A 15,105-nucleotide genomic window follows, 5' to 3' on the forward strand; every position below is an offset into this window, starting at 1 on the left:
TCTTCAAATTACAGCTTAATCCACAGCAGCTCATGAGTCAGGGCTGTGACTCACAGGCAGAGACAACTCGGCGTGAGGGGCACGCGGCTGCTGCCCCGGCTGCCCGCCCTGCCGTGCCCGGGTACGGGCTGCACACCCGGCCTGCCCGCACCAGCCCTGCCCGGCGAGCCGGCGGGCAGCCGTGCTGCTGCAGGAGCCCGCTGCTGCGGCCCGGGCACCGCAGCCTCCCGCAGCTCCCGGGGGCTCCGACAGCAGCGCAGGCCGTGCGGACATGTGTCGCTTCTGCGTCCAACCCTGTACGAATTACTGACAGTGTGGCCTGGAGACCCACGTGTCCTCGAAATCCTCTAAACTCTGTTTCCAGAGCAAAAGGACGGTGGAGACATGTTTTTATACCGCTGTATTGGTTCAAATAACTGTTCAGATATAAAAATTACCTCCCACACATCCCGCAGCTTCTTGAGGTTTTACTTTTTCTTTCACTCTGAGAGAGATTAGCCTTTGGTGACTGAAGATCAAGAATATTTCTACCCGTACAAGTAAGTCTGTTGGTGCTCAGAGGAAATGGGGTTTCTTTGAAGGTCTGATTTTAGGTGAACCAATGATTTTAGCTGCATCAATGTTCCAGGCATTAAAGGCAAGCCTGCATTTTAAATGTGTCGCATGCTCAAAAAAACTGTCTACCCTAGGCCAGTCCCAAGGCGTGAATATTAACGAAAGAGTTTCCCCACATGAACAACATGTACTGTCACATGCCTTATGCCTGCCTCGAATTTAAAATAGCCTGGTGCAGCCATAGAGAAGTCTCATGTCACTGTAACTCCACATCAACTGCAGGTAAATGCTGTGAGTGATACTGTTCTGCTGGGATGCATTTCCAGCTAGCTTCCAGAACAGCTCTCCTGTGGGGAATGGACTTGATCTGGGCTGAGTACGGCTGGACTTTGAGGACTCCAGGCATGCTGGCTTGGGTGCACAGGGGCAGAGCTGTTTGTCTCACTATTTCCACACGGCTGCTTTATTTTTAACTGCCAGGACTGAATTTCCCAAAAGGACTGCATCTCACAGACAACAGGATATTAAATGTAAGTGACAGATTTCTGCAGTGGTAACTTTTTTTTCCAAAATCCACAGAGACCAGGGTGGCTGTCAGAGCAAATGTGCTGGGAACGGGTGCTCCATGCAGCACATCTCCTGTCCCACGGGCCAGTGTCCCTTCCGTGTCCTCGCCTGGGAGGAGAAAGGAAGGCCAATCAAAGAAGCCTCTCTGGCATTTTGTCTGAGTTACAAAAAAATGATAGCTGGAAAGTTTCTTCTGTGTTTTGTCCTTTGAAGAGACATGTTTAGTGTTACTGCCTTGCTTCAGACACCTGCCATATGTGGTGTTGAGACCAGCTCTAAGTGGGACAGCGAGGTTTCGTTTGTGTCTCTGAGGAAACCTGTCTTTTATTCCCATCACACTGGTGTTGCTGTGCTCTCCTTCTCTGAGCTCCAACTTGCAAACCTGTTCATCGCTCCCTGCATATCTGAACTTCACAGGCATCATTGCTTTTAACCAGCCTCTGCCTTTCCAGCCTGTGCCTGGCCATCAGCAGGGTGGGAACAAGCCTGGTGCTGGGGCATTTGTCAAGGCATTCTTGCCTTGTCCCTTTCCCACAGGCGTTTGCCCCAAGCTGGTTATCACTTCTTTGAAGTCTGACATACAAAAAGTGTGTTTACTTAGGACAGGGAAGTAGGAAAACACTAATGGCGAGCAAACTGACTGGGGAGGCAAACATCTCCACTTCTCCTTTTTGGGTGTTTTCCCAGCTCATAGAAGTGTCTCATGCCTGACTCAGCCTAACAGATCAGCAACCACCCCCAGAGACACCCCCCATCTCATCTGCCTCCACCAATCCCCCTGTCCTATGCCAGCCTGCAGTGGCTGGAGGCAAGGGGGGGTCTGGCTGGGGTGGTTCCTGCTCCCCTCAACACAACAAACACCCTGGCTTCAACGAAAAGGGTGAGGCTGCCCCTGTGTTTCCGCGGCATGCAGAGAGTGACTGGCATCACCACACTTTCGTTACCTCTTTTGTACACTGTAATATGAATGTCTCTTCCTCTTCTCCTCCATCTGCCCTCCGAAGGTTCACCACATCTGGGACCGAGCAGTGAAGGGAGTTGTGCCCTTTGCTTCTGCCCTCTCCTTTCCTGCCAGCGCTACCTACCCTTGGTGGAACACAGGCAGCAGGTGTGGGATGGGTGGGCAGCCAGTACTTGTGCCTGGGGTTTGCTCCCCTTGGGGGCACCGGGCCTCCTTCCGCACAGCCGCTTCTTTCAAGCTGTTTCCAAAGTTTCAGATGGGCTCAGAGGAATTGCAACCAAAGTACTTGGGAGATGTTGCAACGGGACTTTTCGTTACAGTGAAAACTGCCTTCTTCCCCTCTCAAACCTCTTGCTCATACCTAGCCCTGCTCTGGGGCTGCATGGAGGCTCACATCTGGGACCAAGTTAAAAATAATTTACCTTTTGGGTTCTTTTCCAGCCATATAATTTCCTTTATCCCCTTCAAGTGAAAGCACAGCATGGGAAGGGAGCAGGAGTGGGGCACTCATGGCATGGGTGGCCCCCAGAGGAGACATGGATATGGGGGGACTCCTCTGTGCTCCCACAGATGCCCACTCATAAAACCAGTCCTTGGAGGTTTTTAAGGCAGGCTGCAAGAGGCTGAGATCACACCCATTAATTGTTCCCTTTGCCTGCTCTTCCCTTGCCTGATTACAGGTTGTCTAGACTGAGAAGTGCAGGTTTTGCTCTTGGAGCATGATCAGAATAAGGTGCAACATGCCGTCCTCCCTGTTGTGGAAAAGGGATGTCAGTGCCTGCTCAAGGAGGCTCTCTTTCTCAATTGGCTTGGGCTGGCTTTAGATGTGCCATCTCCTGGTGCAGGGAGAGGATGGGGCAGTCTCAGCCTACACAGTGCCCACTTCACAGGTAGGGCTTGGATCTCCAGGCACTGAAAAATTACTCAATGTGGATCAGAAAGTGGTGGTGTTAAACACCAGTCACTTCAAAGCTGTTGTCAGTTGGTAAGAAAATAATTTAAAATTAAACCAGTTCTGAAACTATCTACCACAAGTGGTTACAAGCCTGAGTGTTGTAAAACTGGGCTGTTTCCTCTTTTCCTCACAATGATCGTGTCCTTGATTCCTCCTTTAGGCTGCTTTGGCAATTCTTGCACAGTAATAAAAAGGCATGACACAGCATATGTTTTGTGGCTCACCTTGCCAAACAAAATTACAATGTTAGTGTAGCTTCTTTGCCTTTGCATAATGAACTCTACAAAGAAGCTGGAGAGAGGGTAAGCATCTGTGCCAAGATAAAAGCAAAAACAAGAAGTACAAAGGTCTGGTTTAAAGCAGTCTCCATTTAAAGTAATTCTTTTTAAAATGACTTATCTTGAAACTGTTACAGACAGTTAGGGAAAGTCATGCAGTTTCTAAATGGCTGTTATGTTCTAAGTCTGCAGCTTCATTGCTCAGATTAAGAAAAAAATAGATGCAACTTTGAGAGCTCACAAACGTGTCACAGCAGAACATCATCTGCACAATGTGTGCTGGGGCCAGGAGGAAGTGGGCTGCAAAGGAACTGCTTATTTGCCATTCCTCAGGCTAGATGGACATCATTTGCACTTTTAATAGCATTCAGGACAATGTTTATATTATGGTAATTACACTGACTGACAGCAAGGGGAATTTGATGTGTGGGCAGGAGGTAGTTTGAGAGAGAGTGGTGCCCAGTCATGCTGCCTTTTTCATCACCTTACAGTCACCCCTCAGGGAACAGAAATGAGAGCATGGACCTCACTGGGAACTCCAATGGAAGGGAAAGATTTCCTTGTAGAGAGGATGATGACTGAGTAAAGGGAAAATCCTTCAGCCTATGGATCTGCTAAATCTGTTTCAGGAAAAAGGCAAAAAGCTGCCCCAACAAGCATACTGTGCTTATGCCACTACATACCATATTCAGTTTATAGCTGAAATCGGATTCAGGAAGACTGAGTGGTTCAAATACTAAACATTTAAGATCAGAACCTACCTCAATAATGATAAAGACAAAACTCCCAGCAAAAGATCTGGCATGTAGTTTCTGGAAATCCAACTAAGTCAATTAAGGGGAAAAAGAAGCAAAAAAAGAAAAGAAATGGGTGAGGAATATTTTGTCATCAGCTCTGGCAGGTCACCAAAATCTTGCCTATATAAATGAGATCCAGTCATTTGACAGGCATTAGATATGTTCATGCTTTAATCACACTGAAATATCACCTGCTTATCCTAACCCTTTTTTGCCTATATCACTGTGTTTATTGTGATATACTATGGGTGACATTTGGTAGCACTTGCTAATGATACAAGAGTTCAGTCAACAACTCTTTTTTTGGTAAGAAATGGCATCAAGGAAAATAATTTAGTTATTTTTAGATAACAAACACAAGAGAAATCTCCAAATACAGTGGCAAGATAAGTCAGTGCGTGAAGAACAGCAGGAGGTGGAATCAGTGTGGAAGGAAATGTGATCAAATCTGTGAAGCAGCTATGTGTCTGACAATATTCATCTTGCATAAAGCACCCTGAGGTGCCCTTCCAGTTCTCTGTAGGCACAATCTCCATGGGATGCTTCAAAACCAGCTTCATTCCCAGGCCATCTTGCCATGGTCCAGGTGTCCTTGGAGGTTGAGGGAGCACCTCCATGGCCCTGGCCCTGGAGCAGCACACCCAGGAGGTGGCTAAACCCCAGCAGGCATCTCTGAAAAGAGTCAGAGATGCTGCACACTGAGACATGCTCAGCTCATTCCCTGCACAAAGCAAAGAAGACCCAACCACCAGCCCCTAGCCTTCAGCCCAGCACGACTCTGCAGGTGAGCATGTCCCCCTTGGAGAAAGGGATGGCTTTGAGGATGCTCTCTGGTGTCCATGTAGAATTCATGGGTCAACTTCAATGTTTCTGGGCATCGGTGCCCCATTTTGGATGATTGCTGCTGTTTTTCTGGTGGTGGGTACCTGGCAGCAGTGGCTCTGAGCCAGCTCAGTGTGCTGCAGCACCCGGCATGTCCTGCCTACAGCCCTGGGTGGTGGGCTGGCTCCTGAGCTGCAACTGATGATGTAAAGCTTCCAATAAATCAAGTGGCTCACAAAAACATGAGTGATTGCTTTCACAATGTGATTAAAATTACCAAGGGTAAACATTTCAAATGTTCAGTAATTTACATCACCACCTGTACTTTAAAGTACCTTTCCCCATTTTACTCCCTTAACCTTATGGGATTCTTTCCATGTTCTTGAAGCCATTTCCTTCCTCACTTCAGCTGTCATTGTGGCTGAACACTCTCCTAATAAATAAAAGTACTGTATGGCTGGAGATTGTGCTGGGGATGAAAAACATAATGCCATTTATTATACAATTGTTTGGGCAGGCAGCTGATCTTAGCATGCACTCTGCATCCTTCCAAAATCAAGACAATTTGTAAAGTACTACTGCAAAATTTGGTTTATATTCCAGCTTGCTTCTTATGATTCTTATTTTTATGAAAGCATTTTCAAATGAATTTTCAGTTAGGTTTTTTCCATGCTGGCTTTTCACTCTAAGCGCTGTTACCGAAGTCAGGCCTCACTTTCATGGTTTAGTTTTGAAAGCTTTTAAATGTAAATTTGGAACTCATATTCCACATTACTGAGCTGTTTGTTTTTATATTTATTAACTAAGACTTATTTTCTCTCCAGAATTCTTCAGTTTCCTACCAGGTAAGCTCTTTGGTGAACTAATTCTTCAGGATGGACATGAACTGAATTATTGGAACAAAAAAAACAGTAGGGAAGAGGTAGGGTAAATTGTCCTTCCAGCTACTTCTGCAAATGTGTCAATAGCAGGTTGAGTCCTGGGACTGACGTGTGGCTTTCAGTCCTCTCCTGGCAAAGCAGGAGATCTGAGCAGTGGGGGGTAGGTGCAGGGGTTTGGACCATTGGGTGTTCTCAGAGGAGCAGTGGAAAGACTACCTGTTACAACATGCTTTTCCCTCAGGTGAGTTACTTTTTATAGATGCTTTGTTTTAGGAAACCATGAGTAGGCACTGCTACTTTTGATTTTACTTCAGGGAAGATGAGCTATGGGTTCAGGGGGGTTCTCTGCTTCCAGTAGTGTGGTTTCTTTTAATCAGAGTAGGCTGATGCAAATACACCAGTTGTCTAAGCCTCTAGGTATGTATTTAGAAAATACATTACCCATCCATGTCTTTATGGGGAAACCTTTCAAATCTTCCCACCTTTTCTTCACAGGTGTTTTTAAGCATTGTACAGTCTGATCAAAAAACCACGAGCATGACCAGGAGTGTTCTCCAGCTGATGAGAATTGATTCTGAATTAGACCATAAAAGAAGGATGCACTGTGACAGAATTTTGTAAATTTGGGCTTTTTTTTCTTTTTAGTAAGAAACTGGCTTTTCAAGACCCATCCTAGTAGGAGAATATGCAGTGTTAGCGCCGTGGTTCACCCAATCAACCACTTGTGATCAGTTTATTCTCCCTGAGGTCTGAAGGTCTCTGCACTTTCCCAAGGAGCTTCCTATGACTCAAAGAGCAACCATCGGAGGACACATTAGATCAACAATTTCTAGACAAAGAACAGAAATCAGACTGCTTGCAAGGATACCAGCTGTTGATGTATCATCATAGCTCTTCTACAATAGTGGAAGGGTTGTTTTCTTTTTATACAATTATGTCAAGAGGAATTAGTTATAAGGCTGTCCTCATATGGTTGTTTGGAGCATTAAAGCCAACAGCTTCTTTAGCAACCATCCCAGCTTCTGGGCAAATATCCATGGCAGCTTTGGGAGCTCTCTTTAGTTCTGGATGCCCCATAAAGAAACACCATTTATACTGAATTAACTAGCTGCTAGTTCACCCCTAATGCCAGGACTTGATGTAGTGAAGCAAAACTATGGTGAAGTAATGAAATCAATAATGTTATTAAAATAACTTGCAGCAGAGTTACCAGACACCCTGCTGGCGAATCTCTCAGTACCTAAAGGGATGTCAGCAGGAACATGCCAGGGCCACAGATAACAGCCAAAAGCCAACTTGCCTTCACCCCACTCAGGGGAGCTTTTCCAGAATATCACAGGGGCAGGCACCCAGGGACAGTCCCAGGATGGATGAGGGTAAGCTTGGGTGAGATGGCAGCAGAGAAGAGAGGACAAGCAGTTCCAAAAAGGTAGGTTTTGGCTTGGAGTTTTGCATAAGAAAGCTTTTGTAGCACTAATGCAGCTAGAGTGAGACATTACCAGGAGCAGTGCACACTGTGCACTGGAAAAAGCTGTCTGGAAAAGATTAATCTGGTCTTGAAGGCCAGATGTATCTTGGTTGGCCATTGAGAAGCTGGAGGGTCTGGCTCATTGATGGATGCAGTGAAGACAAAACAGCTCTGCTTGGCCTGAATCTCTGTGTTTAAAAACACATTTTAGTGTCAATGCATAACTGAATAAAGAAGATTAACTATATGCTAGTAAGGCCTAAGCCTTCTTATTGTACAAAGACCATAAAACCATCCTAAGACAGACAAACAGAACTGAGAAAGTATTTTAATAACATACTTTTACTGCTCATGTTTTATACAAGTAACACACGTATTTCCACCACTATTAGCCACATCTCCTGGAAACAAGTTCACAGGTAAGTAATTCTAAGTGCTAAATATGCAGGGACTTTTCTGTCTGGCTCTATTCTGGTACTCTGTCTGTGCTCTTCCCTGAACTGACTGCAGCTGCCATCTCTCCAGCTTCTTCCTGGACAGCTACTCTGAAAATTTTTATTCTAATTAGAACAGGGGAACTGATTTTGCCGGTGATGGTGACAGGCAACTGGTGTGAGAGTGGTCTTGAAGTATTAGAAGTCATGATTACTAGGAAAGGAGGCAGAGAAAAACAACCCACAAAGACAAAACAGTGGACTTTGAGACAGACTTTAGCTAACTCACAGTGTTAGTACACACAAGCCCAGAGGAACAAATCCAAGGCAGAAAGGACATTTGGGGAGTTGGCAGTGCCCTAAGGAAGTTGTATGAAAGGCACATAACTACTGTGAGCTTCTTTGTCCTGGGGCAACTTAGCACAAGTACAGAGGGAAGCTAGCAAGGTATCAACTGGCTAAGTCATGAGCTCTTCATTAGTTTCAGAAGTGCAGAGGAAGCACACAGAAAGTGGAACTAGGTCACGTTAGTAAGTATGAAAGAGCAGCATAAGCATGGAGGAACAACATGAAGATGCAAGTGATGCAACAAACAGTGGGCATGAAGTGTATGCACTAATAGCAACAGGAGAGCCAGAGAAAGAGCTGGGTTTCACAAAGAGAAGCAGACACTGAGCTGATGATGTCAAACATGCAAAAGTGTTTGATATTTTGTCATTCAGTTTTGGTCAAAAGCACCCTGTTTAACACAACCAGCATAAGCAGTCCAAGGGTAAGAATACCGGCTGCAAGAAAGAACAAAGAGGTCAGACAGTGTCTAAATAAGTCAGATATATTCCAACTGACAAGCCCTAAAATTCTTTTGCCATGATGAGTAAAGCAGCTGAAGCCCACTCAGCACCATCAGCACAGAAGTCAGGGATGGGGGCATGTGTTTCTGCACACTGAGAAAAGCAAATCTAGCACCTACCACAAAAAGGGGAGGGCAGACAGGAGGAATCAGAGACCAGACAGATTAATTTCAATTCCTGGAAAATTACTGGAAGTGGTAATCGGATAAACTATTTTCCAGCACCTAGAAGACAACAAGCAGATGAAGAACAGTGAGTACTGATTTGACAAGAACAAATCACATCAAATCAATCTAATTTCCTTCTACTGTAGGTCTTAGATCTTGATTTTAGTGCAGTTTTTGCCTTTATCTCACCTGACACTTTCATAAACCAAGCAAAGAAGTGCAGCTTTGAAGAACCTGCCATTAGAGGAGTGTACAGCTGGTTGGAAAACCAGACTAAGAGCAGTTATAAATGTTTCACTGTCAAACTGGCAGTACGTATCAAATGAAGTCTGAAGCCATCTGTTTTATGTCTGGCAGCACACAGTATTTTCATTAATATCTTAAAAAAAAAACAACAAGAGCAGGGAACACTTATTAAATTAGCACAGGACACTATGAAGAACAAGCACTTTGGAGAACAGGAGGAGAATGCAAAACAATCTTGACAAATGAGGTAGAGGGATGGAATGGGATGGGATGGGATGGGATGGGATGGGATGGGATGGGATGGGAAGCAAAGCACCATTTGGAATGGACAAACGGAGCTCTGGGTCTTTGTAGGTGTCATCAAGGACTACAAGACCAACTGGGGAACAACCAGCACAGCAGCAGTTCCGAGAAGAAGAAGATCTAGGGGTGTCAGTTCAATATGAATGAGCGTGGTCATGCTGCAGTAAAAAATGAAAGTACACTAATGAGGTGAACAAACAGAAGTGCAGCCTGTGACAAACAGGAAACCAGTCTTCCCCTGTTGTCTATGTTGTCAAGGCTTCATTTGTAGTCATCTGTGCAGTTTTGGCCACTGTAGTTCAGGGAGATTGAGCTGATTGCAGAAAGTGCAAAAGAGAGCAATGGCAATGGTCCAGAAATGGTGCCAAGTGGAAAAGGCTGAGTAGTCTAAACCCAAAAAACTGTGTTAATAAGATAGTCTGTACCACAGTGTAGAGGCTAGGAAAACATGCTAGTGATTATCTAACATATAAACCAGGAAAGGAATATCTCATTTCTAAGTCCATCTGGGCCACTAGAATCTTGAATCAGAGCACCAGAGTAGGCTGCCCAGAGTTGAAGAATACCCAGTGTTAGAGGGCTTTGAGCACTAATGCAAAATCCCACATGGGGCTTGGGGAGGAGCAGTCAGGCCAGACAGTGATTCTGCCGGCCCCATCTCCAACAACTTCCAGGAGTGGATAGTCTTTGGGATTCAACTCACAGCTTGCATCTAAACATCTCCAATACTGGAAGCCATTTCTCAGTGAGGACAACTGAACCAATCAGTGTAATTGTATCTTTAATGAAATAGCTTTGGTCAGAAAAAGGAGGGAAGACATAAACTCAGTGTCAATTGAGCCAGTGTAATACAATGGGGTGATGTTAGAATTTGCTTGCAGCCTACCTGGTGGTGTCCCATTGACAAAAGTGGTATTTTGTTGCAAGCTTTTGGGAATCTGTTGCTACAGGTTTCCTCTTGCAGCTTACTGAGCAACACCATGGCTCTGAATACTCACACTCACTCTTTGTCCTCTGTCACCTTGACAGCATCCTCCTCTCTAGTATCCTTTATGGACTGTACTGGTGTTGCAAATGTTGCCTGCTTCTTGCTGTTAGTAGAAATCCTTGCCTCAAATGCCTCTTTGGCTGTAATACCCCTTATACCTACTGTTCCCTGCCTTCCCTTCTAGAAATGCAGCTCTGCTGTCCTCCAATTCATGTAAGACGTCACCCTAAAGCTCTTCCCAGGGTTTTATATCATGCAGTTTTGTAGCCCTCTCTGCTTACTAGTGTCTTCCCCTCTGGCCTTGCTCTCTTCCCAGGACTCTCAATTTGCCACCCTAGACTTCCACACTTCATCACCCGAAATCAGTGTCATACATTTGCCTGGCTGCCCACAAAGCTGAGCACTTGATACAGGAAAAGTTCTCAGCAATCCCATCTGAATCCTTTCTCCCTTCACCAGATTAATTAATTTCTGTCTTCTCATGACCCAGTCTCCTACTGGTACAACAGAATAGGTAGCTATAATGATGCTTCCTGACCTTAAATACCCAAGGATAATCTAAGAAGGGGGGTTGTGGCACAGGTAAAAACCACACACCACATTTTTTAATAAATGCTGCAGGCTGGATCCCTTGAACTTATGCCTTGGATATGATCGTGCACAGTGTAAAACAGTCTGACTTGGGTATGTTCACTTGTTTTACCATTTGTTGGGTTCTTGTTAACTGTGTACTGATTTGACACTGAGTTCCTTGCTGTGATACGCATTGTTATATATGTCAAACATATAAAACACTGCCTAGCTGTACTTTTGTTAGATGAGATTTCGTACGCCCCCACACAAGGCCACGTGCCCTGCAGAAAATGCTGCAGTGTCCCCAGCCAGGGAGCTCCAGCAGAAGAAATGTTATGACAGTGCAAACATTTACCTGTGTTGCAGGCGTGATAGGAAGTGACACTGCAAACAGATGTGTTTGAGCAACCTGGTCTAGTGGAAGGTGTGCCTGCCCCTGGCAGAGGGGGCTGAACTGGATGGTCTTTAAGATCACTTCCAACCCAAACCAGCCTGGGATTCTATGATTCTTTGTAACCTGTCAAGGCCTCAGCTATGCTCTTGGGCCCATCAGCTTGTCTTCTACCCAAAAGCAGTCCTGAAGCTTTCTGCTCCCCAAAGCCTGAAGGCATCTGCACACAGCCAGTGTCCTAAATGATGAAACCTGCACAACCGGCCTGAAATCCCCCAAGCAAGCCACCCCAGAAGCTCTGACCCTGTCTGTGTGTGCATGTCAATCCTTATTGCCTCCAGTGAATATAAAAGCCTTCAGTGCCAGTGCAAGCATTGCAGTGCCATGGTGGAAAACATTAGAGAGAATGAACAGAAGGTCCCAAAGAAATAAAATTGTAGCTAAAGGAAGCTATACCAAAGAGCACAACATTTGAAGTGTTGTGGCTTGAACCATAACCCGAAACAGTCCTGAGTTTTGGGTTTCAAAAACTTGAAATGAAAAGGAAGGAATGAAATATCCAGAAGAAGGATGGAAGACAAAGTAGTGAAAGAAGTAACTGAAGGCAGAAACTTCCAAAAAAGGCATTTTATAGTCAGGCTTTTTGACGACCATTTTTGTTGACTGTGCCTAACAGGGTCCTGGTCTTTGCTAGGCATCACCATAGTAGAGTTGTAGAAGAAAAAGATAAAGGATAAAATATACAGTCCAGAGGAAAGGAAATTTCAAAGCCTGAGAGAAAGGGAAAAGAAAACAAGAGAGGGACATATTAAAGCTGGCTGAACTGTCCTTTTAAGTCTTTGATTAAGTTACGCCATACAGATTTTTGAAATTTAAGGAACGCAAAAGCTTGGGACAGTGCAAAGTCCTGAGGCAATGAAGCTGCATTTGTAGGGTAACAGATGCAGTTCCCAGACATCCTACACCCTGGGAGGTGACTGAGACCCTCTCCTCAGGGCGGTCCATAGATGAACACCGTACCAAACCTGGGCCTGTCCCAAGGCATGCAGTCGGCTCAAAGTCATGTCATGTGGAGACGTGAGGTCAGATGTCAGACCATGAATCAGAAGACATCACAGCTGGGCTGACTCAGCCCCTAATGCAGATCTGAAGCTGGTATCCAGCCCCTGCCACTGCCAAGCCCAGCCAGTGCACCCTGTCGGTCTCAGAAAGAGGAACCACACCTGATCAGTGATTTGCAACAAATGGAAAAATCTGCAGGTCATCTGCTAATGGTGCTGCTGTCTTGAAGATGGGTAGCAGCAACAGACATTTAATGAAGTTAAAGGTAAAGCAGACCTTGTGTGAATGTGCCATGACTAAAAATGCTGCTGAAAAAAAAGGCATCAGTGCTCAATATTGACTGCAAAAAATCCCTCCCACAGGTTTGTGCGCACACGTGGGTATGTGCAGAGGATGTTTGGAATGCTGCTTGCTGACCTCCTGCTACCATGAAGGGCTGTGCCGCATCCAGCCTCCCGTGCAGTGTGGGCAGGTCACTCACACAGTGTGCATCTGTGTGAGCCCCCCAAGGCCACCTCCAGCTCCAGCACACCAAAACCTGTGCACCCTGTGAGTCTCGCCATGCTGGGGCTTGCCAGGTCCTGGCAACACCAGATCTGCCCCATCCACAGCAGCCCAAGATTATGAGCCCACCATACACATGTGCCCAGGCACCCCAACCCTCCATGCCAAGGGGCAGGGGGTGGCTGGCACCTGAGGGAGATGTCACAATCCAGTTGTGGGGCGATCAACAGGGGATCTCTGTACTGGGGAATATTATGCTGAGCTCATTTGGAACCACATCCAGCTCATCACTTCTGCGTTTCTGAACACCTCCTGCTGCGTGGTTGGAAGCTGCTTGTGTGGTTGGCTCCACTGGCATTTACAAACCCTCTCTAAATCAAGTGGAGGCATAAAGACAACACTGATAATCGTGAGGCTGAAAACACAATATGCAAACAAAATATGCTGAAGGCCTATAATGGCTGAGCAATTGAAACAGAAGAGCATGTACAAATGTGACCAAAGAAGGTAAAAAACTTTTTTGAGTGCTGTTTGTTACAGAGAGAAGAAACTCTCTATTAGGGAACCGAGCATGTGAAAACCTTGAATTGGTTAAAAACACGCAGAGCATTACATGTGCACTGGGAGGGAATGTGGTCTGGGCATTGCCACAGTTCAAGAGAGTGCCCTTTCATGTGTTTCCCATGAGCCTGGACAATTACTCAATTTTATTTGAGAACTTCAGGCTGCATCCTGCAGGAAAAGAGAGGGCATAAGTGAGCCAGATAGCTGAGCTGACTTGTGACTGCTGTTCCTAAATGAAGCAGGAGAAAACAAGGAAGGATCTGGTGGAGGGAGGGAAAAGTCAGCTGTGCGCAGGCCCCACCATGCTCTGGACTGTCACCTTTCCCTCTCACACCATGCTACCTCTCTCTTCCAAGCTAGCTTCCCACCAGATTTGTTCCTCCACCACCTCATCCCTCACAGACACACTTTTCTGAAAAACTGTGTACAAATATGCTCTCTGAGGGATGGGAGCAGAAACCATAGCTCAGGGCTGTTTCCCCATGCAGGTACCTCCTTGCATCCCTCTGCAGAGCTGTAGAGTCTCAGGCAGCAGGAGGCCAGCTTCTCACCTTTGCTCTTCACTTCCAGTACCCTGTTTACAAAACTCAATAAAAACCCCTCAAGGCTAAGGACTGAAACTTTGGCACTGGGGGAGAGAGTCATTCCTCCACAGCAGGTAAGTGTGCCCACTGACCTACACAGTGCCAGCAGCATCAAAGATGGGCAGCAGATCTGAAAGGCTTAGCACAGACACCTGGCCTCTCCCAAAGGAAAAGCATAGGTGTAAATATGCCTCCAGGAAGGTGTCAGTGGCAGGGACACTGGCTAGCACCTATACATGCCCCAAGGCAGCCTCTGCTGGTATTCCAGCACTAGAGAAATGATGTAACAGCAGTGCTTTTTTGAAATCCAGCAGCATCCACCCATCAGGCTGCATAGGATGCCCACGCGCAAGGCTGCAGGCTGGGGCTCCTCTTCTGTTTCTGCTAGCAGCGCAAGAAAATTGAGGTGGAAACCAACAGGAGATAAAACACAGACAAAGGACTGCTGAAAAATATCAGTTGTAGTAACTCTTAGGACTAACCTTAGGTGTCAGATGAGTCGATGACTCTCTTTCGAACATATGAACCATTTTGTGGGTATAACAGCAATACACTCCATAATCCCTTCCATATTTGGCTTTATTGGCTTATTGTGCAGAGACATTAGAATCAGGATCGTCTCTCATGAAGCTGTTAATGGGATGCAAATTGCATGAAAGATTTCTCTGCATCAATAGCAAACAACCTAGTAACACGTTCTTGCATAAAAATCTGCATAAAAATCTGCTACAAAAGACATACTTTGAAAGAAGCAAAAATCCTGCATGACTAAGGAAGAAATATGCACACCACAGGAAAATGAATATCAGGATTGGAAATAGACATGACCTGTCTTGGAGCTGCTTGATATCAAAGAACAAATGTGCCTTTAACTACTGAGGTATCCCGAAGATGTGATTCACACCATGTCATAGCTAGAGCCAGGTAAAGAAAGTGCAATTAATTTTTTATGCACTGAAAAATGCAGTTTCAGTCTGACCAAGCCTGAATCTGTGCTGCATTTAGCAAAGACCCATGGCCAAAATGTATACGCCGTTTGAATTAAATTGTAAGTCTAAGCATCTTGCTCTATGTAATGCATTTCTACTTTTCATGCTAAACTGATGCTTCAAGACTGAAATTTGAGTAAGGTAGAAACACCTAAACTAACTAGC

The 15,105-nt window shown here is 45.5% G+C and overlaps 1 long non-coding RNA gene across 1 annotated transcript; it reads left to right on the forward strand.

Moving 5' to 3' along the window:
* The first annotated feature begins 295 nt into the window (after positions 1 to 295).
* On the forward strand, positions 296 to 14,713 carry LOC121663233. Its single transcript, XR_006015575.1, has 2 exons — positions 296 to 1,085; positions 6,462 to 14,713. It is a non-coding gene; the product is annotated as an uncharacterized LOC121663233 (long non-coding RNA).
* The last annotated feature ends 392 nt before the right edge of the window (positions 14,714 to 15,105 follow it).

The sequence above is a fragment of the Corvus kubaryi genome, unplaced genomic scaffold, assembly GCF_017639235.1.
Source record: "Corvus kubaryi isolate FWS band 111438036 unplaced genomic scaffold, C.kubaryi_AGA036_p1.0 37266, whole genome shotgun sequence".
In the NCBI taxonomy this organism is placed as follows: Eukaryota; Metazoa; Chordata; class Aves; order Passeriformes; family Corvidae; genus Corvus; species Corvus kubaryi.